At 46.7% G+C, this 23,795-nt stretch overlaps 1 long non-coding RNA gene across 2 annotated transcripts in view; it reads left to right on the top strand.

The window, feature by feature from the left end:
- Positions 1-1,081: 1,081 nt before the first annotated feature.
- Positions 1,082-23,795, top strand: part of LOC118091789 (uncharacterized) — a 145,662-nt gene continuing 122,948 nt past the window's right edge. For both annotated transcript variants that reach the window (XR_009558378.1, XR_004693440.2), the window contains exons 1-2: positions 1,082-1,264; positions 22,944-23,026. This is a non-coding gene — a long non-coding RNA (uncharacterized LOC118091789). The remainder of the gene's footprint in view (positions 1,265-22,943; positions 23,027-23,795) is intronic.

Here is a 23,795-nt window from a genome sequence, read left to right as displayed (position 1 = left end):
TCATTAATGGGTATAAGGTAAAAAGGTAAAGGTAAAGGGACCCCTGAACATTAGGTCCAGTTGTGACCGACTCTGGGCTCATCTCACATTATTGGCCAAGGGAGCCAGTGTACAGCTTCCAGGTCATGTGGCCAGCATGACAAAGCCGCTTCTGGCAAACCAGAGCAGCACACAGAAACGCCGTTTACCTTCCCGCTTGGAGCGGTACCTATTTATCTACTTGCACTTTGCCATGCTTTCGAACTGCTAGGTTGGCAGGAGCTGGGACCGAGCAACGGGAGCTCACCCCATCGCAGGGATTCAAACCGCTGATCAGCAAGCCCTAGGCTCTGTGGTTTAACCCACAGCGCCACCTGCGTCCCTAGGTATAAGGTAGGGAGAGACAAAACATTCTATTTTCAGTTCATGTCACTTCCAAACATGCTTTTTCACAAATGCATTCTGCTACATTCCTGCATATATGTGTGTGTGTGTGTTTTGTAAAAAAAAAAAAATGCAAACATTTACATTTAAATACATGATTTCTACATTTTATCACAAAACATTGTTTAAATTTGAATTCTATCTTAATGTACACATATCCAAGATGTATTTGTCCTAAATTACTTTTTTAATACATATTTTGATACATTATTTGAGTTGAGAACTATATTGCACAATTCAAGAAGTGCAAAATGCTCTGGTCTATGTATTAACTTTTTAGTACCTCTCATTTTTGGAAGTTGAAAGTTGAAAAAGTCAACTACACTGTACTCCTAACATTCTACCATAGGTTACATTCCAGCTATGCCAAAATTGGAGGTTTCTAAGCACACATCTCCATAGCTGCCAAGTTTTCGCTTTTCACGCGAGGAAGCCTATTCAGCATAAGGGAAAATCCCTGTAAAAAAGGGATAACTTGGCAGCTATGCACATCTCTAGGTAAGGCTAGGAAGAGACATTATCACAGCTGAAGCAAACAAGCCAGCCAGTCAAAAGCACACAGGTGTAGCCTGTATGGAGGAGGGCTGCCTGGAGACAGCTTCTCACCTGGATAGTTTCATTTGGGGTGAAGCAACCAGGTGGCCACTCACCACACCTTTAAGGACTGGTCAGCAGATTGGTCAGGTGTTTGGGTCCAGGGTGGAATCACTTATGTCATGTGGTCAGCTTTCATCTGAAACTCATTGACTGAAGCTTGCCATGTGGATTGTTAGCTTGTTACAGATCCTGTTGCCAATTCACTCCCTTCGAGGCCCCATTGCCTTGTGTCTTCATTTCTGGGGTGAGTAATCATTTAGCTACTGACACTTCCTTTTGTTTTTATTCGTTGGGAGTATAAACTCACCAAATATGCAAAAATAAAATAAATAAATCTTAAAAGCATTCTCATTTCCATGTTGCTATCCCTTTCCAACTGGGATAAAGTATGTTGTGTAAGGTAGGGAGCTGTGTGTAGAAATTCCTTGTGGATCTTTGATGGAATTGCTTGTTGTTGACAAGCACAGAAGAGTACGTCTCCCAAACGCCAGGGGATTCCGAGATTAAGAGGAACTCGTTTGCCTTGACGTTTTGTGATAGCAGAGCTATTTGTTAAGCCTTTCCATGGCCTAAAGCTTTTTCATGGAGTTGCTGCCATGAAAGCAATTTGTTGTTGATGCTAGTCCAAAAACTATAAACAAACCATGATCTTTAGACAAACATTTAAAGATATATCCTAAAATACCACGATTTTTTTTATTTTTTGCAGAATGTATTCCCTCTGCAGCTACCACATGTGCATTATGCATTTATGTAAAATACACTCACCCTGAAGGAATCCTTTGAAATTTTCATCTTCATTCCAAAGGGGGAAATTATGGACTGGGTTCTACTTATGCAATCCAGAAATAGGCCTGCAAGTTACTGTATAATTTAATTCTTTAATTTGCATATAAAGTTAAATGTTGCTATCTTCCTTTGCTTGAAGTTTGATTGATGGCTATAAAATCATCCTTTAACCATTGTCTTTGATTAATTTTCTTTCTTTCTTTTTTAGAGCTTGCAGTTCCGTTTTGTCTTTTCTGTAATTGATTTTTGAATTCTTTGGCTGTGATTATTTCGGTTGGAGATACTTTTTTTACACAGGGTTGCAAGACCACCTTGAAAGCTCATTATAATGTTTAGTTAGAAAGCAGCTCCTTCATTTAACCTACTGAATCCTCAATTATTTTGAACACCATGACATTTAAATTAGAGAATATACCTGTTTGCAATCACTAATCCATTTGCGTTGCCCATTAAGGCTGATACCTACTACGCTATTTCACAGTCATTGCAGGAATTTTATCTGTGTTATTGGTTTCTGTTTTTTTGACTTATTTTTTTCCTGTGGCAACAGCTAAATCTGGGATTCTAAATCGTATGAGCTGCTGCAAATTATTATTTAGAACGGATAACTCCAACTGCTGCGTCAGCACAGCACATTGATCTGCACCATTACACACTAACCTAGGGTGTTCCTTTTGTGCAGTAGAATGGATTAATGCTGCTAGGCCAGCAACAGACTTGGGTGGAGAGGAGAAATGAGAGGAACATCTGGTGCTCCTTCAGCTCAGCAATCCCCAGGAATACTTGGGCTCAGGAGCCCACATGGTCCAGCAGCTATGCACCAGCTACCAAGATTTCTTTGACCAGATGAAAATAATGCAGTACCCCTGCAATAAACCACAAGCTTATAGCACCCACTGTAGTTGGCAATAGACAGGTAGCAAGCTTTGGATTTATGACTTGGCCACCACTTTCCTGGTTACAATAAATAAATTATCAGCTGGGATAAGTGCATATGGGGTGATGCTATAATCCTCTCCTAGTCAACTTGACCTGATCTATGAAGCCATTTCCCTTGGCCACTACCCTCCCCCCGGGCTTTGTTGTAGACTTCCTGCATCCAGGAACTGCTGTAACTGCTCTTAGCAATCATAGCTGGGCAGACCATCACAGATTAGCTGGACAATGTGGCTTCGCTACTCATGAGCATGAGTTTCTGGGCTTTGTCTACCTTCATTCACGAAGTGAACAGGAGAAGGGCATAGCGCCCAGCACAATTCTTTTGTGAATTAAAATTGCCCCAAATTAACAGGTCATAGTAAGATTTCTGTTAAACAAGAAGTTCTGCTCCACCTGCTTGCCAAGGATGGGTTGGGCTATGTCTCAGATATCATTGGTTTTAAAAAATATGTATGTGTAGCGCACTCTCTCTCTCTCTAATCTATCTATCTATCATCTATCTATCTATCTATCTATCATCTATCTATCTATCATCTATCTATCTATCATCTATCATCTCTATCTATCTATCATCTATCACCTCTATCTATCTATCATCTATCATATCTATCTATCTATCTATCTATCAATCATCTATCTATCTATCTATCTATCATCTATCTATCTATCTATCATCTCTCTTATTGTTTCAGAGAGACAGACAGAAATTAGGGATGGATGCAAATTTGGTCATGATTAGACTCATTTAAATAAATGGGACATAGGATAAGTTAGTCATGATTAACCTTACTCCCATTGAATTCAGTAGGCCTATTCCAAGCATGGACCAAGCCCTTAGAACTTAAAGCAATATCAGTGTTGTTATTGGTACAGTATGGTATGGTTGGGCCAGGTTTTACAAGGCTTAGAGAATAGACTCCACACTTCATTTCACGGCTATACCTGAACATGAGCAGAATACAGATGCAAAAGTTATTCAAGCTGTAGACTATATTGTTTTATCAATAATTTGACTTTACTTTGCTGCACACTCAAAGGAAGGATGTTGCTTTAGCTACATTAATGCAAATCACTATACCACTGAGGTTTTCAAATACCCTTTACTTTACTGAATTAATAAGGTCTTAAAACTCCTTGACAAGTAAAATTCTGCATGCATTGAGGGGGGAATTGCCCTGTAAGAAATTTGGAAAGTATAACACGCCACACTACAATACTGTGATTCTAATTCTTTAATTTTACCTTGTTCCTACCCCCCCACCAAAAAACCCTCCAGTAAACCCTCTAACTTCTTGTATATTACTTGAACACAACTCCAATTCCTATGAATGTTTAAAGCATAAGCAGTATCGTCTTAAGCTTATCTCGCGCCCTGGTGCAGGCATCCCTAAGGTGCCCCCACCCCGGGGTTCCCCCCACTCTCCCACACGCGCGCCTGTCACCTCACCTGCACTTTCCTCAGCTGTGCATGTTTGGGTAGCGCAGGAGGTCGCAGCCCATCTCCTGGCTGCCTTGGCCGGGGAAGAGCAGCACCAAAGCCTCCTGGGGAGCGCAGTGCACCTTCCCACCAGGCCCCGACCACGGTGCCTCATCCTCCGCCACCACTGTGTCCCGCAACAGGCCCACCGTGCTCGCCTCCTCCCCCTCGCTGGGAGCATCAAGGCTCCGCCTCAAGTGAGCCATCACCGTGCAGAGAGCCGCAGGGCTGGGAAAGGGAGAGCGCGGCCTCTGGAGAGGCTTCACCAGCAGCATGCTCACAGGGCAGGGGAAAGGAGAAGGAGGCGTGGCACGGAGTCCTGGCCAGACAGCCGGAACCCCGTGCTCACGCCTCCTCCTCCACTGCCTGATGACAGCCTGCTGATTCCTGCAGCCAAGGGAGAGATGGAGGCAGCGACGGCGGAGCCATAGGGATTAGTGGCTGGTTGCGCCCCGCCAGTGCCCCCCGAGAGGCCAGCGCCCTGGCACAATGCGCCACTAGGCCCTATGGTAAAGATGCCTCTGAGCATGAGTGGGAATCTTTTTTCTCACGAGGGACACATTCGCTTCAGACTGTATGCCAACAGTGGGTATGGCTGAGGTGAGTGGTAAGCAGTCACACTCTGGTCTCACACAAGACTGCATAGGACAAACACTAGAACCCATGCAGAGATGGCTGTTCTAGCTCTTCCCTATCCTCATTTCCTTCTCTCTCCACAACTTACAACTTGCAGCCCCCTCCTGTACTTGTGGGGGCTTCCTGTGCCTTTTAGAACCTTGGAAAACCAGGACTCTAAAATGTGACATGTGCCTCCAAATAGATAGGGTCCCTGCATCAGAAGCCCCTCTCAAGACCAAGCACTTTCAAGTCCTGGCCAAATGTTGGGAATAATATTTACTTGTTGCCGTAGATACCTCAGGAGAGTCTGTTGCCTGCAGTGAAGGAAAAGATACTTGCTCCTGTTCCACATACAAAAGCTAACTGGACAGGCTGTTGAGAGCAAGTGTGGTATAGTGGTTAAGAGCGGTAGACTCATAATCTGGTGAACTGGGTTCGCGTCTCCGCTCCTCCACCTTGGGCGACCTTGGGTGACCTTGGGCTAGTCACACTTCTCTGAAGTCTCTCAGCCTCACTCACCACACAGAGTGTTTGTTGTGGGGGAGGAAGGGAAAGGAGAATGTTAGCAGCTTTGAGACTCATTCGGGTAGTGATAAAGCGGGATATCAAATCCAAACTACTACTCCTCCTCCTCCTCTTCTTCTTCTTCTTCTTCTTCTTCTTCTTCTTCTTCTTCTTCTTCTTCCACCACCACCACCACCACTGGTGTTGAAACAGCATCACCCACACTACTGTACCTGAGAGCAGCAGAGTAGCTTAGGAGGTGCAGGGCAGGCCCAGGTAGCATACACACAGTCCTATCTGTCAAAATCTGCCCACTTGGTTGGCATCTGTGTTGCGAGACAATGGAAGAGTGCACTTTGGGGTTGAAGCAGCCACCTCCCTCTGCCCAGTGAGAAGCCTAGCCCTGCTTCCTGCCCACCCTCCACAGCTTGTAGGAGGAGGGTCTACAGCCAGCAACATCCTTTCCACCGATTGTTATGAGAATCATTGCGCTCGGTCCTAAGATGAAGTTGCGCATCTGCCAGACCCAATCTAGTTTTAGGCAGCTTGCAGACGAACACATATCTTTTCACCAGACTGAGCTGGCTGGATGCTGCTGAGGTATGCCTCATAAAAAGTGGTGATAAATGAAAATGAAAACCCTAGGTGTCCTGCCAAGACATACCATTAGCATTGCCAGGATTTCCTTGAAGTTATAGTCTCGTTTCTTTTTTCCTGTTTAGCACTCTGTGGAGGTGTGGTGTCCTTCGGGATTAAGATGAGCATCATCTCCAAGCATATTATCGCTATTCGATTTAGTACAGCGTGCTGGCGTTGGCTGGTAGTATTTCTTTCACACTCTGCTTGGCTTACTGAGGCCAAGAGAGTGTTAAGAGAGAGAATGAAAGTGGGAAAAGAGAAAGGATGAGGAGCTGAGGTGGTAATCAATAATGAAATACAGCAACTGAAAGTCAGTGAGGATGTTTACCCAGCCTGTGTAGAAGGAGCAGGCAAGAAAAGTTGGAAATTGATCATTAACTCTGACCAAAACATCAGCCCTTGAACATAATCTTTGCTCTAACTAAACTTTTGGAAAACAGGAGAGCATAGCTAGTGGCTTCCGCAGACAGCTATGCAGAAGTGATGTATCTGTACTGTGCAGGGAATTTTTTTGATAGAACTCTGTTTAAGTCAACTCTGGTAATTCTAAAGCAGGGGTGGCCGACTCCGAAGAGACTACAATCTACTCAGAGTTAAAAACTGGCAGTGATCTACCCCCTTTTGGGGGGTTCAGGTCAAAGTTGTTGAGATTTTCTGAGGCGGGAGGAAAGCCCTCTTTTTGGGGGGGTGAAGGGCTAAAATGTTGAGCAATTTTTAGAGGAGCCAAAGTTGTTGAGATTCTTTGGGGGGAGCCAGTGATCTACCACAGATGTCCAGTGATCTACCGGTAGATCAAAATCTACCTGTTGTACGTGCCTGTTCTAAAGCATGATGTCAGTGTTTTAAAGGTCCCAAAAACACTCAGAGCTTAGGGCAGCTGCTCCTAGCACAGACTGTATTCCCTTCTCTGCCTTTCCAGGGACCAGAGAGTCCCTGCTTGTCATGCGAGGAAGTAGATTACCATTCCCCAACATTTCCTTTATCCTCCACCAAGAACCAGCCTCCACCTTCAACATCAACAGGGCCAGCAATATGGGGGGGGGGCAGTGGACGCATTTTTGGAATTTTGCAAAAGTGTTGTGAGGGTGCCAGGCACAACATCACTGTTGTTGTGGGGCTGCAGTGTATCACCAAATGGCTGGTATGCAGTGTGCTGCATAACACAAAATAGCCATGGTAGGGTGTGTGACAGAATGGCAGAGCAGAAAAAGAGATGGGAGCACTTAACGCTGAGGACATGACCCACATTACAACTGCCCCACTAAAGGGGGCAAATGCAACTACATCACACACTGCCATGCTTGCTCACAAAGAGCAGGTCTTTGAACCTCTCCACAGTTCAGAGGAGATGGAAGGATGGACTTTTTCCTGACATCTAATGAAATGTGCTCATTGCTCTCATGCGCAGGAAAGTGCACTTGTCCTCAGAACTTGCTTAAGGGTTTGCCATGGACATCTGGTTGGCTAGGATGATGGCCCATTGGCCTGATCTATCAAGGGCTCTTCTTATCTTAACTAAGCAGGAATAGCAAACCGTCTCTTCTTTATTGCGGATTTTTCAAGGAATATTTACTGAGGATGTTCCAGGTGCCATAGGAGTTACCAGGAACCTGCCTTCACCTATAGTAGCAACCCCCTTGACCGGACTGGATCTAAACAAGGTGTCAGGCTAAGCCAGGCACCCCAAACCTTTGGCCCTCCAGATGTTTTGGACTACAATTCCCATCATCCCTGACCACTGGTCCTGTTAGCTAGGGATCATGGGAGTTGTAGGCCAAAACATCTGGAGGGCCGCAGTTTGGGGGTGCCTGGGCTAAGCCTTCATCTCTTCAGCCTAGGTCATGGCATTGCTGGCGGTTGGGATGCCAAGTGCAGAATCTTTGTGGAATACTTAGACACTACATTTCCCCAACCCAAGGGTGCTGTTGACTGCATAAGGTACGTTTTGAGGCAAATAGCAGCCAGGTGTGGTGGGTATTTGAAGTGAAGCACCAGATCAGGTTGCTTTTCCATCAAAATAAAAGTGGCAGCATTAAGTACAGTGGTACCTCGGTTTATGAACACAATTGGTTCCGGAAGTCTGTTCATAAACTGAAGCATTCATAAACTGAAGTGAACTTTCCCATTGAAAGTAATGGAAAGTGGATTAATCTGTTCCAGACGATCCGCGGAGTACTTAAACTGAAGCGTTCATAAACTGAAGTGAACTTTCCCATTGAAAGTAATGGAAAGTGGATTAATCCGTTCCAGATAGGTCTGCGGCGTTCGTAAACCGAAAATTTGTAAACCGAGGTGTTCATAAACCGAGGTTCCACCGTAAACTCTTTTTTAAAAAAGCATAATTGGCATTCCTTGGATTTTGGACCTAAGAAACGCAGTGATTATCAGGCCCATGAACCTTCTCCCCTTGGCATTGATGCAGAAGGGCAATGGTGCAGTGCTAGAGCATTTGCTTTGCACCAGAAGGTTCCTGGTTCAGTCTCTGGCATCTCAAGGTAGGGCCAGGAGTGTGTCCTGGGGAGTCACCGCCAATGTCTAAGCTAGATGCAGGGGTGGCCCTACAGCAAGGCTGGGTGGCGTAGGGCGCCAGGGGGCCGGCACGCTGCTGAGCCCGTGGTAGCCGCACTGTGCGCTGAGCCCGCCAGACAGCCGTGCTGGGAAACGGGGGGGGGGCGTCGGAGGGATCTTCACACCAGGGCGCCGGATATGCTTAAGACGGCCCTGGCTAGATGGACCATTTGTCTGATTCAGAATAAAGCAGCTTCCTATGTTCGTCTCCTAGATCAGCTTGCCCATTTCTATGTGGATATCCAAACTCCCTCACTGCAATGGGCCTCTGTGACTGACACGATATTCATTACCAAAATGGACTAAGTTAGCGTTAGTGCTTTCAGTAATGGCAGAAAGTTTCTCCTCGCATGAATAAACATGAGGTGGTATAATTTGACTGATATCAAAAGAGCATCTCACCACCTCCCAATCAGAATGGCATCGTTCTCCCTTGCATAGACTACGCCGGTTTCCTAGGTAACGTGTGATCGCTTGCCTTTCCTAACAGTCGTGATGCCAACAAACGTTACAGACAGTAATAGGTGTTTGTTACAGCTGAAGATGTGAGTACTCTAATGATAGCATGATAAATCTTAATGTGAAAATGGGATGTCACATTAGTGACAGGCTAGCTGTAATTCCCCTGCTCTCTGCTTTTTCTTCATAAGCTGGTTGATGGCACTCAATATTTGCTGGCTTCTTTGGGCTCCACAGTACAACTCACAGCAAAGTTTTAAACATGAATTTCCTTGGGAGGAAAACTTTATTCCAAAGCTGAAACAACCCTGCTGGGCAATTTTCACCATGCATTACCCCACCCCCACCCCCCAAAATAAATCTCAATCTTTCCCTCATGATGGTGTGGTTAAAAGACTCTGGTTTTTTTAGGAGGGAGCTGTGTCTGTTTCATGATTTATTAACAGATATATTTGGAATATTTCTTCTTCTTCTTCTTTGGCGATCACTCGTAGCCAAGAAAGATTGTCTTCCATAAACATGGTTTTGATAATGAGTCCTTAAGTGACTGTGGAGGCCAATTCTGGATCCACACATCCTTCCAGAGTGGGGACATTGGTTTCCGGGCAGGAGTTGATCACGGTGTGGATATAGACTGCCTTTCAGCAAAGTTCTTAAGTGACATTCAACACCAGTAAGACAATCTAAAAAGTGAGCTGGGGAGGGAGAATCCTAGGCAGATGAACTGCCTTTCCATATAATAATAATAATAATAATAATAATAATAATAATAATAATAATAAATTTATTATTTATACCCCGCCCATCTGGCTGGGTTTCCCCTGTTGGGCGGCTTCCAACAGAAAATGAAATAAAGTAATCTATTAAACATTAAAAGCCTCCCTAAACAGGGCTGCCTTCAGATGTCTTCTAAAAATCTGGTAGCTGTTTTTCTCTTTGACATCTGATGGGACGGCGTTCCACAGGGCGGGCGCCACCACTGAGAAGGCCCTCTGCTTGGTTCCATGCAACTTGGCTTCTCGCAACGAGGGAACCGCCAGAAGGCCCTCAGTGCTGGACCTCAGTGTCCAGGAACGCCTTGCAGCAGTCTGCTGTCACAATGGGAGCTATGTGTGTAGAGGGTCATTTCCCCTCTTTCTACCCTGTTCATTCATATATTTTTCATTTTAAAACACACAAACATATACATAAATACTATCTCATATATTCCAATGGGTGGGAAATAAACCACACCAGTTCTTGGGCTGACTTAGTGATGCCACATTTGAACACACTATAATTGGAGCTACATAGGAAGTGACAAGGTCAGTGTTCACCAAAGTATAAACATCCACCTTCATTAGCTTTGGTTTGATCGATGCGCATAAATTTACCAACTTGCATACGGTTATATTTGGCCACACTGCTAGTTCAGCATTACTTTTTAAAAAAGTATGTGGGGAGACTATTATCTCAAGCCTAAATTTATGCATTTTATTTCATTCATTAGAAGCATGTAAATTTTTAATTTCCCATTAGCTAGCAATGAAAACCAACTTTTTAATCCCCTCATTCTTATGATTGCAAAGAGAAGAAGCTGACCTTCTTATGCTTGGGTGGGAAACAGATTTGTGCCTCAATTACTTGAGATAGGACAGGGACTGAGGTCTGGTGGAAGGCATCCTGGCCAATGGTGGTTCCCTTTGGTGGCTTGGAATTTGGCCTTGTGGTTTCCCGGGTCGCCCGGAACAACAGAATGCTCCGTCTTTTTCCCACAAACACAGCAGCGTAAACTGAAAGACACAGCTTGGCCCTATCTGTGTAAAACCACAGAGACCATAGCTGCCAAGTATCCCGTTTCCGCCGGGAAAACCCCTTTTTTCTTACCGTTTCCCGGCGGTCTCCCGTTTAGTGAAAAATCCCGGTATTGTCCCTTAAATCGGCTTCTGCCCGGCGGCCATTTTTCTGGTGCTGCTTTGCCCTTCTATGGGCACCAGAAAATGCCGGCACCGGCGCCGGAAGTCGCTTCCGCGCATGACTGGAAGTTGCGTGACGCGACTTCCGGTGGCGATTTGCCCTTCTATGGGCATCAGAAAATGGCGGCGCCGGCAGTCGCTTTTACGTGTTTCCGGTCATGCGCGGAAGCGACTTCCGGCACTGGCGCCGCCATTTTCTGGTGCCCATAGAAGGGCGAAGCGCCACCGGAAGTTGCGTCACGCAACTTCCGGTCATGCGTGCGCTGCCGATCCCGGATCTTTATGTCCCGAACTTGGCAGGTATGACAGAGACTTTTTGCTGAACTGCAGGCTCCCTTCAAAATAAGCTTCGGCAATTTTAAAATAATGATAATGTTTTAATTGATTTAAATCTAAAGACCATTACTTTTTACGGTTAAGATAACGCAACCGATGGCCCCCAGGAGCCTAGATGGACTTCCAGTAGAATTAGTCTCCCTGTCAGAATATCCAAATTACAACTATTTTGAATGCAAAAACAGCTCCATATTTACAAAAACAGCTCCATATTTATTTAGCATGGCAACTCTGTCTATGCTGAGCTTGATGTTAATTAAGGAAGCCAAGAATAAAAATTGCTTTGGCCTCAGATGTAAGGAGGTTTCCTTTTTTAGCCAAAACATTTTGAATCCTACTGTGGTCCCACAAAGCTTTTAGTTCTGTAAACCATCATGAAGCACAGTTTGCATCAAAGCTGCTAGTCTGATTCAAGCGTCAATGTACTGATGATACCATCTAATGGGAAAACTGCACATTTGGGACCTTTCTTCCCTTTCTCTGCATTTGTGCATTAAAAAAACTTCATAATTGGACATCCTTTGTCAGGGGCATTGTTGGTAGGAAAGGCCGAGTTCTGCCCACCATGTTTTGCTGCCTGAGGTGGAGCAGAAAATGATACTCTCTCCTCTCAAGTATCAAGGTTCAAAGGCCCCAAGAATCTATCAAGGTTCTTTGTTTTTACACCAGAGACAGAAATCCCACAAGTGTGTCTCTGTTAATACCAATATAATCATAATAAATTAAATAACCAACAATTTGCTGAGGCGGCTAACTCTGGCCAGGCCTGAGAAAGGGTCAGTTACAGGCCCTCTTTTAGTTAGGCCCTAAAACTAGAACAGGGAACCTGGGCCCTCCTCACCTCCCATTCACCTCAAGCACCATGGTTGATGGACAAGGCTGATGGGCACTGGAGTCCTACAGGATATGGGGGCCTACAGACTCCCCAACCTTGGCCTAAAATATTTCTAAGCTCTTACAGACCCTCCAAGTGTCCCTATTTTCCAGGGACAGTTCTGATTTACAGAAGCCATCCCGTTGTTGTTGTTGTTGTTGTTGTTGTTGTTGTTGTTGTTTTTTTTTTTTTAAATGATCTCAGAATGTCCCACTTTTCCTTAGGGCGTCCCTATTTTCATCAGAGAAATGTTGGAGGGTATGGTAGGATGCCCCTATTTTGATCAGAAAAATGTTGGAGGGTATGGTCAGTTATGCGACCCCCCAAGCCAAGGAGATAAGTAACTATACAACCTTCAGAAGACATCTGAAGGCAGCCCTGTACAGGGAAGTTTTTAATGCTTGATGTTTTATTGTGCTTTTAGGAAGCTACTCAGAGTAGCTGGGCAACCCAGTCAAATGGGCAGGGAATAATAATAATAATAATAATAATAATAATAATAATAATAATGGAATAGGACATTCCTCTTTTCATTGGGGAAATGTTGGAGGGTATGCACTTAACCCCCTCCCATTTGATATGCACCTTGAGGACTATATTTTAGAAACAATACATGGAGAAGAGGACAGTACAGTGGTACCTTGGGTTAAGAACTTAATTCGTTCCTGAGGTCCGTTCTTAACCTGAAACTGTTCTTAACCTGAAGCACCACTTTAGCTAATGGGGCCTCCTGCTGCCGCCGCACCATTTCTGTTCTCACCCTAAAGCAAAGTTATTAACCCGAGGTTCTATTTCTGGGTTAGCGGAGTCTGAAGCGTTTGTAACCTGAAGTGAAGCAAAAGCAGTGTGTGTCCCCCCCCCCCTCCGACCCCTGCATACAACAGTTTCCTGGCCTTATTACTGGCACTACCTCTGCACTTTAAACGGAAGCTGGGCGGAGAAAATTAGCAGGGGAAGCTTAAATATTTATGTCAGGTTGCTGGGAAAGATGCAGGAGCAGTGCAAAACAAATGTCCCTCTCCATGGCCAAGTGTCTCTTCGACACAGCCATTGACGTTCCCACAGTCTATTTTTCTGCCTGTGGTCTCTCTGCGTGGCCTGACAGCGTCATGCAAGCTGTCACAGTCTGACAGGAACTTGTCACGTGAAATGGAGGGCTCTAAGGTTGACCCAAGCTGTGTCGACATGGCGCTCATTGATGCCAACAAGGCCATAGTGCTCTCGGCAGGGCCTGCATTTTGGTAAGGTGCCGAAAATCTAACACAAATAACGCTGAACCTTCATTCCTGAGGAACGGTTCCATCTTGAAAGCTTGCCTTTTGCGACACTTGTTGGCGTCTCCCTATTAACTAGCTCCTTATCCCTCTTTTGGTGCCTAGTTATTTGTTTATTTATAATTTCAACATTTTGGGGTTGTTATATTTTTGGTGCCCATTGAAGGCTTTCCTTTCAACAAAACTTCTAAGTGAAGATTTTTTTCCCAGTCAGTATTTGATTTAAATCTGTTTCTGTATATGTAATTAACTTTTTTACATATGTTTTTACTGTATTATGAAATCTCTCTGTCGTAGGAAGTGATGCACAATTGGAATTAATTAGGTAATAATAATAATAATAATAATAATAAATAATTTGTGGGGGAAACCAGAGATCTGTTCAAGAAAATTGGAAATATGAAAGAAGCTACAGTTAGAACTGGATATGGAATAAATGATTGGTTCAAAATTGGGAAAGGAGTACAGCAAGGCTGTATATTGTCTCCCTGCTTATTTAACGTATGCAGAATTCATCATGCGAAAGGCTGGACTGGATGAATCCCAAGCCAGAATTAAGATTGCCGGAAGAAATATCAACAACCTCAAATATGCTGATGACACAACCTTGATGGCAGAAAGCGAGGAGAAATTAAAGAACCTTTTAATGAGGGTGAAAGAGGAGAGTGCAAAATATGGTCTGAAGCTATATATATATATATATATATATATATATATATATATATATATATATACTAAGATCATGGCCACTGGTCCCATCACCTCCTGGCAAACAGAAGGGGAAGAAATGGAGGCAGTGAGAGATTTTACTTTCTTGGGTTCTGTTATGTACTGAGCTGAATCCTAGAACAATAGGATTCAGAATCAGCGGGAGCTACCCAATCCAACTCCAGGTGGAAGTGAATCCGCAACCTGATTGGCCTGCTGGAGCAGCCAATCAGGCGGCTGGCAGAAGTGAATCTGCTACCTGATTGGCCTGTAGGAGCAGCCAATCAGGCTGCAGGCAGAAGTCAATCCACAATATAATTGGCCCACAGGTGTAGCCCTGAAGTAGCCAATCACGCAAGGCCCATTGTGTAAATAATGTATATAAGCAGATGGTTTTGGGAAAAGAGCCATTCGTCTTCTCTTCTTCTCCTTGATGAATATGAGCTGAATAAAGAGCATGAAATTCACTCTCGACTCCGAGTATATTTCACTGGCGACGAGGGTGGGATCCTGCTGAGCTGACCGCCACCACGCACTGCACCGCAGCACCGCCACCTGCTGCACCGCTGCATCGCACCGTGCATCCAGGCTTCAGCTCCAGGACCCAAGGAACCCAGAATGGCAACCGACAGCAGCTTCTTGCCATTCAAACCAGCATCAGGAGACTGGGAAGGGTACGCCGCCCGTTTCAACTTCCTCCTGCAAGCGAAAGAAGTCACCAACGATGCCATGAAGAGGGCGACATTCTTCAGCGTCTGTGGAGAGGAGACGTTTGAAATCGCCCGGGCTCTCCTTGCACCTAGAGATGTCGCTACCGTCTCTTACAAAACAATAATGGAACGGCTGAAGGAGCACTTTTCACCACAGCCCTCGGTGGTAGCTTGCCGAAATGCCTTCTACGCAAAGCGGCAAGCCCCGGGGGAAACCATAACTGGGTTTGTGACCTCCCTCCGCCAAGCCGCCCGGTTATGCAACTTCTCAGAGTTGGAGAACATGCTTCGTGACCGCCTTGTCGGTGGCCTGAGGGACGAGATGTTGCAACGACGCCTCTACGCCAAAAAAGACCTCACGTTCCAGATTGCTCTGGAGGAAGCCCTGGCAACCGAAGCCGCCGAGAGGTCAACGCAAGAGGCACGACCGGCCCCGCCATCCCAACCGAGGGTCTACCACGAAGACCTCACCGACGAATCCGAATCTGACAGGGAGGAAGTACACCGAGTACAGCGGCGCACTCAAGCAGCACACACACCACAGCAGCCTCGACGAGAAGGAGGGAACTGTGCAAGCTGCGGGGAGAACCACGAGAGGAGGACCTGTCGTTTCCGCAACGCAGAGTGCAGGCAGTGCAGAAAATTGGGACACATCGCCCGGGTGTGTCGGGCTCGACTCACCCGTCGACAAGCATCAGATGACCGACCCAGGAGCCCCAGGTCACACGGCACCATGCACCAAGGCAACTCGACGGAGATCACGGACTACCAGGTATTCCAGTTGCCCCATCCCAGCACAGAGAAAATTTATATAGAGGTACAGATAGAGGGAGCCCCATGCCGCATGGAGCTGGACACGGGTTCAACTCTATCCATAATCTCGGCCCGAACATTAAGGGAACTGTGCCCTAATGGGGGTCCCAAACTAAGGCCGGCCCCATTCACCCTCCGGGACTTCCAGAAACGTAAGGTCCCTACAATGGGGGTGGGGACCTTCAGGGTGCAATATCGAGGGCGAAAGCAACAATTGGACTTGCTGGTAGTTAAGGGCCCCTACGTTAGCTTACTGGGACTGGCATGGTTTGGACCTCTGGGGCTAGCCGTTACCGGGGTGAACCGCACTAGCTTACAAGTGGACGTGGACGCCATATGCAAAGAGTTTCCAGGGGTTTTCAATGGGGCATTGGGACGATATACAGGACCCCCCATTGCCCTACAGCTAGACCCCGCTGTACGACCCATCAGGCACAAGGCCCGCCGGGTCCCGTTCGCCCTGAAACCCCGCATAGACGAGGAATTGGACCGGCTCGTGGAGCAAGGAGTGCTGGAGCCGGTGCCCAACGCCCCCTGGGAAACTCCAATTGTCACACCCGTCAAGCCTAACGGTTCGGTCCGCATCTGTGCAGACTACAAATGCACCATAAACAAGGCTCTCACGGCCCATGCATACCCAGTGCCAGTGGTCAGCCATGTCCTCGCCACCCTGGCTGGGTCAAAAATCTTTGGCAAACTGGACTTGGCCCAAGCGTATCAACAGTTGCCTGTGGACGAAGCCACAGCAGAGGCTCAGACGATTGTGACGCACAGAGGGGCATTCAGAGTAAAGCGGCTGCAATTTGGCGTTAGCGTGGCACCAGGCATATTCCAGAATCTAATGGACTCTCTCCTTAAAGGGATTCCTGGCGTCACCCCCTTCTTCGATGATGTACTGATCGCCGGGCCCACACCAGAGGAATTTGAGGACCGCCTCCGCTCCGTCCTGCACCGTTTCCAGACGGCGGGCCTCAAGGTGAAGCGGGAAAAGTGTTTACTGGGAGTGCCGCAGGTGGACTTTCTGGGATTTAAGGTGGACGCAGAAGGGGTCCATCCAACCGGTGACAAGGTACGGGCCATTTGTGAGGCCCCAGCGCCCAAGAGCAAGCCCGAACTTCAGTCATTCTTGGGACTATTGAACTTTTACCATGCCTTCCTTCCCCATAAGGCAGCGGTAGCGGAGCCCCTACACAGACTCCTAGATAAAAGGGCCCCTTGGGTGTGGGGCCAGCGACAAAGGGCCGCATTCCAGGCAGTCAAGGACTTGCTCGTCTCGAACCCGGTCTTAGCACACTTCGACGAGAGGCTGCCAGTGGTGCTGGCATGCGACGCCTCTCCCTATGGCATCGGCGCTGTCCTGGGACACCAACTCCCGGATGGAAGAGAGGTGCCGGTGGCATACTTCTCCCAGACGCTTGCTGCAGCCGAACGAAACTACTCACAGATTGACAAGGAGGGTCTGGCAATCGTGAAGGGCGTAAAAAAATTCCATGATTTCTTGTACGGGCGGCCCTTTACCATAGTGACTGACCACAAGCCGTTGCTTGGCCTGTTTGCCCCCGAGAAGCAGACCCCCCAAGTGCTGTCTCCACGTGTCCTCAGGTGGTCAATTTTCCTTGCCGGCTACCAGTATGCACTAATCCACCGCCCTGGGAAGGCGATGGGCCACGCAGACGCACTCAGCAGGCTACCACTACCAGAAACAGGCCCCGACCCAGCGCCTGCGCAAGAGGTTATGACCCTGGAGCTGCTTCCCGACCGACCCATTCAGGCACAAGAAGTTGCGCACCATTCCACAAAAGATAGGGTCATCTCCCGGGTCCTGGACTGGGTGTGGCGAGGATGGCCCAGCAGCAGCCCCGGGCCAGAATTCGCTGGCTACACAAACCGCAAACATGAACTGTCGGCCCACAAGGGGTGCCTGTTATGGGGAAGCAGGGTTGTTGTTCCCCAGCCCCTCCGCAAAAGGGTCCTCACAGCCCTACACGAGACACACCCAGGGGTAGTGAGGATGAAGGCCCTTGCCAGGAGTTATGTGTGGTGGCCGGGGATTGACAGAGAGATAGAGGCCTGGGTCCAACACTGCCAGACCTGCCAAGAATCCCGCCCGGATCCCCCAAGGGCCCCAGTCCAGCCCTGGGAGTCCGCCCGACATCCATGGTCACGCTTGCACGTGGACTTTGCTGGCCCCTTCCAGGGAAAAACATTCTTCATAGTGGTGGATTCCTACACCAAATGGCTGGAGGTCGCACTGGTACCGTCCACTTCTACGGCGGCAGCCATCCGGGTACTACGTAAGCTGTTTGCAACCCACGGGCTCCCTGACACCCTCGTCTCGGACAATGGAACCGCATTCACGTCAGAGGAGTTCCAGACCTTCACAGCGCAGAACGCCATCCGCCACATCCGCTCAGCACCATTCCACCCTGCCACCAATGGCCAAGCGGAGCGCATGGTGCGGACCACCAAAGACAGCCTCCGCCGCATAACACAAGGGGACTGGGAATACCGCCTTGCCGCATTTCTTCTAGCACAGCACAGCACCCCAAGCACAACGACGGGCCGGAGCCCAGCTGAACTACTCATGGGCCGGCGCCTTGCAACTAGACTGGACCGACTTCACCCCGACAGAGCTCAGGATGAGGTAGTGGTGGGGAAAGGCAGGAACCCCCGGACATTTGTGGCCCAGGACCCAGTGTATGCAAAGAATTTTGGGGCAGGCCCAGCATGGGTACCCGCCACAGTCACCAAGGTGACCGGTCCCGTGTCGTACGAGGTACTAACGGAAGGGGGGCAATGTTGGCGCCGCCACTGCGACCAGCTACGGCGACGATTCCCAGGAGGAACCCGGGAGGAGAGCGGGACAGAGGGGTCCCAAGGGGACAGCAGGGCAGTGAGGCCTGTAGAGCGAGAGGGGTGGGCAGGGGAAGCAGAAGCAGTAGGCACAGAGGGGCGCCCCGAGGCTGGAAGGACACCGGAACCAGAGTCACAACCTAGTGGTTCAGTGGCGCCAGACCAGACAGCCCCGGCACAGCCAGCAGCCTCGGAACACGAGCCAGAACCAGAACCCCTGACCAAGGAACACCCCAGGCCACAACGCACACGGAGGCGGCCAGCAGACCTTGGGGACTACGAATGCAACTTCCCGGGCAGGACTGGAACTTAGAGGGGAGGGGTGTTATGTACTGAGCTGAATCCTAGAACAATAGGATTCAGAATCAGCGGGAGCTACCCAATCCAACTCCAGGTGGAAGTGAATCCGCAACCTGATTGGCCTGCTGGAGCAGCCAATCAGGCGGCTGGCAGAAGTGAATCTGCTACCTGATTGGCCTGTAGGAGCAGCCAATCAGGCTGCAGGCAGAAGTCAATCCACAATATAATTGGCCCACAGGTGTAGCCCTGAAGTAGCCAATCACGCAAGGCCCATTGTGTAAATAATGTATATAAGCAGATGGTTTTGGGAAAAGAGCCATTCGTCTTCTCTTCTTCTCCTTGATGAATATGAGCTGAATAAAGAGCATGAAATTCACTCTCGACTCCGAGTATATTTCAGGTTCCATGATCACTGCAGATGGTGACAGCAGTCACGAAATAAAAAGACGCCTGCTTCTTGGGAGAAAAGCAATGACAAACCTAGACAGCATCTTAAAAAGCAGAGACATCACCTTGCCGACAAAGGTCCGTATAGTTAAAGCTATAGTTTTCCCAGTAGTGATATATGGAAGTGAGAGCTGGACCATGAAGAAGGCTGGTCGCCGAAGAATTGATGCTTTTGGATTATGGTGCTGGAGGAGACTCTTGAGCAGGGACCCCCAAACTCAGCCCTCCAGCTGTTTTGGGACTACAATTCCCATCATCCTTGACCACTGGCCCTGTTTGTTGGGGATGATGGGAGTTGTAGTCCCAAAACAGCTGGAGGGCTGTTTTGGGACTACAACTCCCATGGACTGCAAGAAGATCAAACATATCAGTTCTTAAGGAAATCAGTCCTGAGCGCTCACTGGAAGGACAGATCCTGAAGCTGAGGCTCCAATACTTTGGCCACCTCATGAGAAGAGAAGACTCCCTGGAAAAGACCCTGATGTTGGGAAAGATTGAGGGCACAAGGAGAAGGGGACGGCAGAGGACGAGATGGTTGGACAGTGTTCTCGAAGCTACCAACATGAGTCTGAGCAAACTGCGGGAGGCAGTGGAAGACAGGAGTGCCTGGCGTGCTCTGGTCCATGGGGTCACAAAGAGTCGGACATGACTAAACAACTAAACAACAACAAAATAATAATTTGTTGCTGTGAGGGGGGGAGCGAAATGCTTGTGAGGTTATTGCCTCAGATGCTGAAACAGGAGCGGCTCCATTTATAGTCTACCTAAGACAGCAAAATGTGTTGGCTATTTCTTTATGCAGTGAGTGGGACTGGCTGTCCGGTCATTGGTGGTGGGAAGGAAGGGCTTGGAGCTGCCATACATCCTCTTCACACCGCATTGTGTGAGTCAGCGTGGAGTCATCATTAAAGGGTTAGACCAGGACCTCGGTGACCTGGGTTCAAATCCCCACTCAGCCACATTGCCCACCAGAGGTGGGCCAACCAAGTAATTTTCAGCCTGATCTACCTCACGGAGTTGTTGTGAAAATTAAATGTATGTGTGTGCATGGGGAATGGAAAAGACCCACGGATGTTGTTGTGACGCCTTGAAGGAAAGTTGGGATGTAAAAGAAGTACATATGTGTGTCTCAAATCTTAATTGGGTTCATATGAGGCCTCAATTCAAAATTTATGCAGGGCTATATATGAGGATGCGACTTGGTATGAGGGTATGGAGACAAGTTAAAAAGGAAGGCACTGCTAGGAAACTCTTAACAATTTTATTCAAACCAAGAAAAATGAGGTATTTATTTTAGGCTTCCAATACTATTAAAAATCTGCACTTCGCAAGCTGCCTATCTAAGTAAAAGACCGCTTAGCAACTGAGCATGATGAATCTATTTTGACAGGCGATTGCCCAGGCAAATAATACATCATATTTCAGAAAGCGAGAAAGGAATCCTTCTTTTGGCATCTGCCTAGCCTTCCCCCAGTTCTAAAGCACTTCTATTTCACCTGGGTATTGCTAGTTACTTATGAGAACCTTTTGTCCTCTGGCTTTCATTATTCATAAGGACCAGTCCCATAAAAGATTGAATATACCTACCAACAACCAAGATTAATTCATACCATTTCATGAAATTCATTTGAACAGTCAGGGGGAGTATGGAACCCTGAACACATGCTAATTATATGGAGGGCAGGAAAATTGTGGAATGTCCAAACTACGCAAAATGCAGATGAATTTTTAAAAAGCTGTTTCATATTTCATATGAAAATGCAGAAGCAGAGAGGGTTGGAATCTTCTTTAACAATTAAAAAAAATTGGTCACTGAAAGGGATTGGGAGTTTCTACCCAGTATTTTTTCAATGATTCCTGTATTTTTTCAATGATTTATAGATTCGTGGTCCAACCCAGCAGTGATTTGATGCACCTATCTCCCACTGAAGTCAATGGAGCAAATAGTACAGTTCAATAATAAACAAATCTTCAACATGTTCATAAAACAACCATTCTCAAGTCCTTTGTGTGGATTTGGGTTTTAAATTTATAATTAGTAATTAATATACAGTCATACCTCGGGTTGCTTCTGCTGTGGGTTTAGTTTTTTCGTGATGCAAATGCGGCGGACCCGAAAATGTTTACTTCCAGGTTCCGTTGCGTGCGCATGTGCAGAAGCATTCTGCGTGCTTCACACATGCACAGAAGTGCTCTATCATGCTTTTGCACATGCATGAAAGCACCGCTCGTGTTGCAGACTTTTTGGGGTGCGAACGGCACCCCGGAACGGATCAGGTCTGCAACCCGAGGTACCACTGTATTCCCACTAGTAGAATCTTCGGCCTGGGTCAATACCAGTGTTTGCCTGCTTGCTTGTTTTGAATGAATTATTTCTCAGATAGAAATGGCCTGATTTTAGTCTGGGAAATATTTTCTCAAATATCAATTAATTATTGACGGTCCTCTCCAGACCTGAAATCAAAACTAGCAGTGTATGTTGGGAATACATTGCCTAAAGAGCAAGTCTTCTTAAAAAAGGTCAGCTATCATGTGCTCCATCTTATGTCCTGTGGAGCTATTCTATGCATTTGTGGCACGTGAATCAGGCAAAGGTTTAGACTTTTGTGTTGTAGCTCTGCAGGTGTTAACACTGATATTTCTCTCTCCATCCTTTGCCTCGGTGTCTGAAATAACACTTTTTCATTTGTGGCAAATTATCGCCAAATACATTTGCTTACTTCCACTAAGGATCATTTGGCAATCTAAGCAATTGGGTTACATAAAGTCAATTTAGCAATTAGTTACGAAATAGTGCAATATTGTAAATAATGCATCCATTGCTGTTCAGCAATATTTAAAAAGGTTTGGGAACCACTGAACATCAAGAATCACCAATGATAGGGGTTCCCCCCTCTTGATAATGTTTTAAATATGTTTGTTTTTTATTATTTATTTTGCTATCATAAATCATTTTCAGGGATTTAGTTTGCAAGTAGCATGCATTCAATAACTTAGGGTTGCCATATTTAGAAAAGTGAAAATCCAGACACCAAAGTTTATGAGCTTTTGGGGGGGGCAAAGTTGTTGAGCTTTTTGACACAATTTGCGAGGGCCGAATCCTGGATATGTCTGGGGAACCCCGGACACATATGGCAGCCCTATATAAAGCTAACCCAACCAACAAGCTGTGGGAGCTATAGTTTGTGGGCAAATAACATTTTGCATGCAAAATGTCCCTGGTTCAATTCCTAGTATCTCCAACTGAAAGGAGCTGGTAACAAGTGATGGGGAAGACCTCTGCCTGAGCCCCTCGAGAACCACTGCCAAGTCAGACTGAATAATAATCAGGCAAAATAGAGAAAGAGTTGACCTATGTTTACATTTCCAGAAAGATAGTCATGTTAGTTTGTTGCAGCAACAGGCCCTACTCCATGAAATCTCATGCTGTAATAAATGTATAAGTTTTTAAGGTACCACAAGACTTGGGTCTGGAAACCAAGCCTTATGAGGAACAGTTTAAGGAACTGGGTATGTTCATCCTGGTAAAGAGGAGATTGAGAGAAGCTATGGTAGCCATTTTCCAATATCTAAAGGGCTTCCACATGGAAGATGGAGAAACTGTGCTTTTAACATCATCATCATCATTTATTAAATTTGTTTACTGTTGCATACCCGCAGGTCTGGAGGGTAGGACCCAAACCAATGGCTTCGAGTGACAAGTAAGGAGAGTCTGACTCAACACCAGGAAGAACTTTCTGACGGTAAGTGCTGTTAGAACGAACTACTGTACCTTGAAAGGTGGTTGACTCTCCTTCCGTGGAGGTTTTTAAGCAGAGGTCTGATGGCCTTCTGTCGTATAGGATTTAGTTGAAATTCGTGCATTGCAGGATGTTGGACTAGATCACCCTTGGGGTCCCTTCTAACTTTGCAATTCTATGGTTCTAAGTACTGTAACATAAGAACAGCATATGCAGCAGCCAGAGTTTGATGTGTAGTTACATGCCTGAGTTTGTCCTTTTCATTCTCCGAAGAATCTGCTGCAGTTGAATGCCAATGTCAGTTGACATTCAGAAACTTTGCAAATGTATAATAGGGGGTGGGGCTGCGTTGTGCATGTGCAGAAGAGACCAGAATTCCTGGACCTTTATAAAAATTATGTTTAAATTGGAATCTTAGAAGCAGGAACATGTCATGTCATAGTCCTACAAGTGCACTGCAGGAACAGCTAGATTGGTAAAGAAAAAGCATTTTATATGCGTGGTATATGCGACATAACACTGTGACACCAGATGGCGCTGTGGAGTCCAGTCTTTCCCTACTGGGTTTCCCTATATGAGTTTACAACGTGTTTAACTGAAACGCTTCTTTGATGCGTCTAGATCCAGCCCAAATCCCCACTTCTCTTCCAGGTACAGAATATCACTGTCTTGTATTGCATCTAATAGTATTTCTTACGTCTGGAGAGACACCTGCACACAATACACCGACAGACCTTGTCAACCAAGTTACCTTTGGAGACGGAAGCTGTGT

Source organism: Zootoca vivipara, chromosome 12 (genome assembly GCF_963506605.1).
Source record: "Zootoca vivipara chromosome 12, rZooViv1.1, whole genome shotgun sequence".
NCBI classification, from domain to species: domain Eukaryota; kingdom Metazoa; phylum Chordata; class Lepidosauria; order Squamata; family Lacertidae; genus Zootoca; species Zootoca vivipara.
The sequence above is the reverse complement of the archived record's forward strand: the minus strand, read 5'-3'. Positions and strand labels throughout refer to the sequence as shown.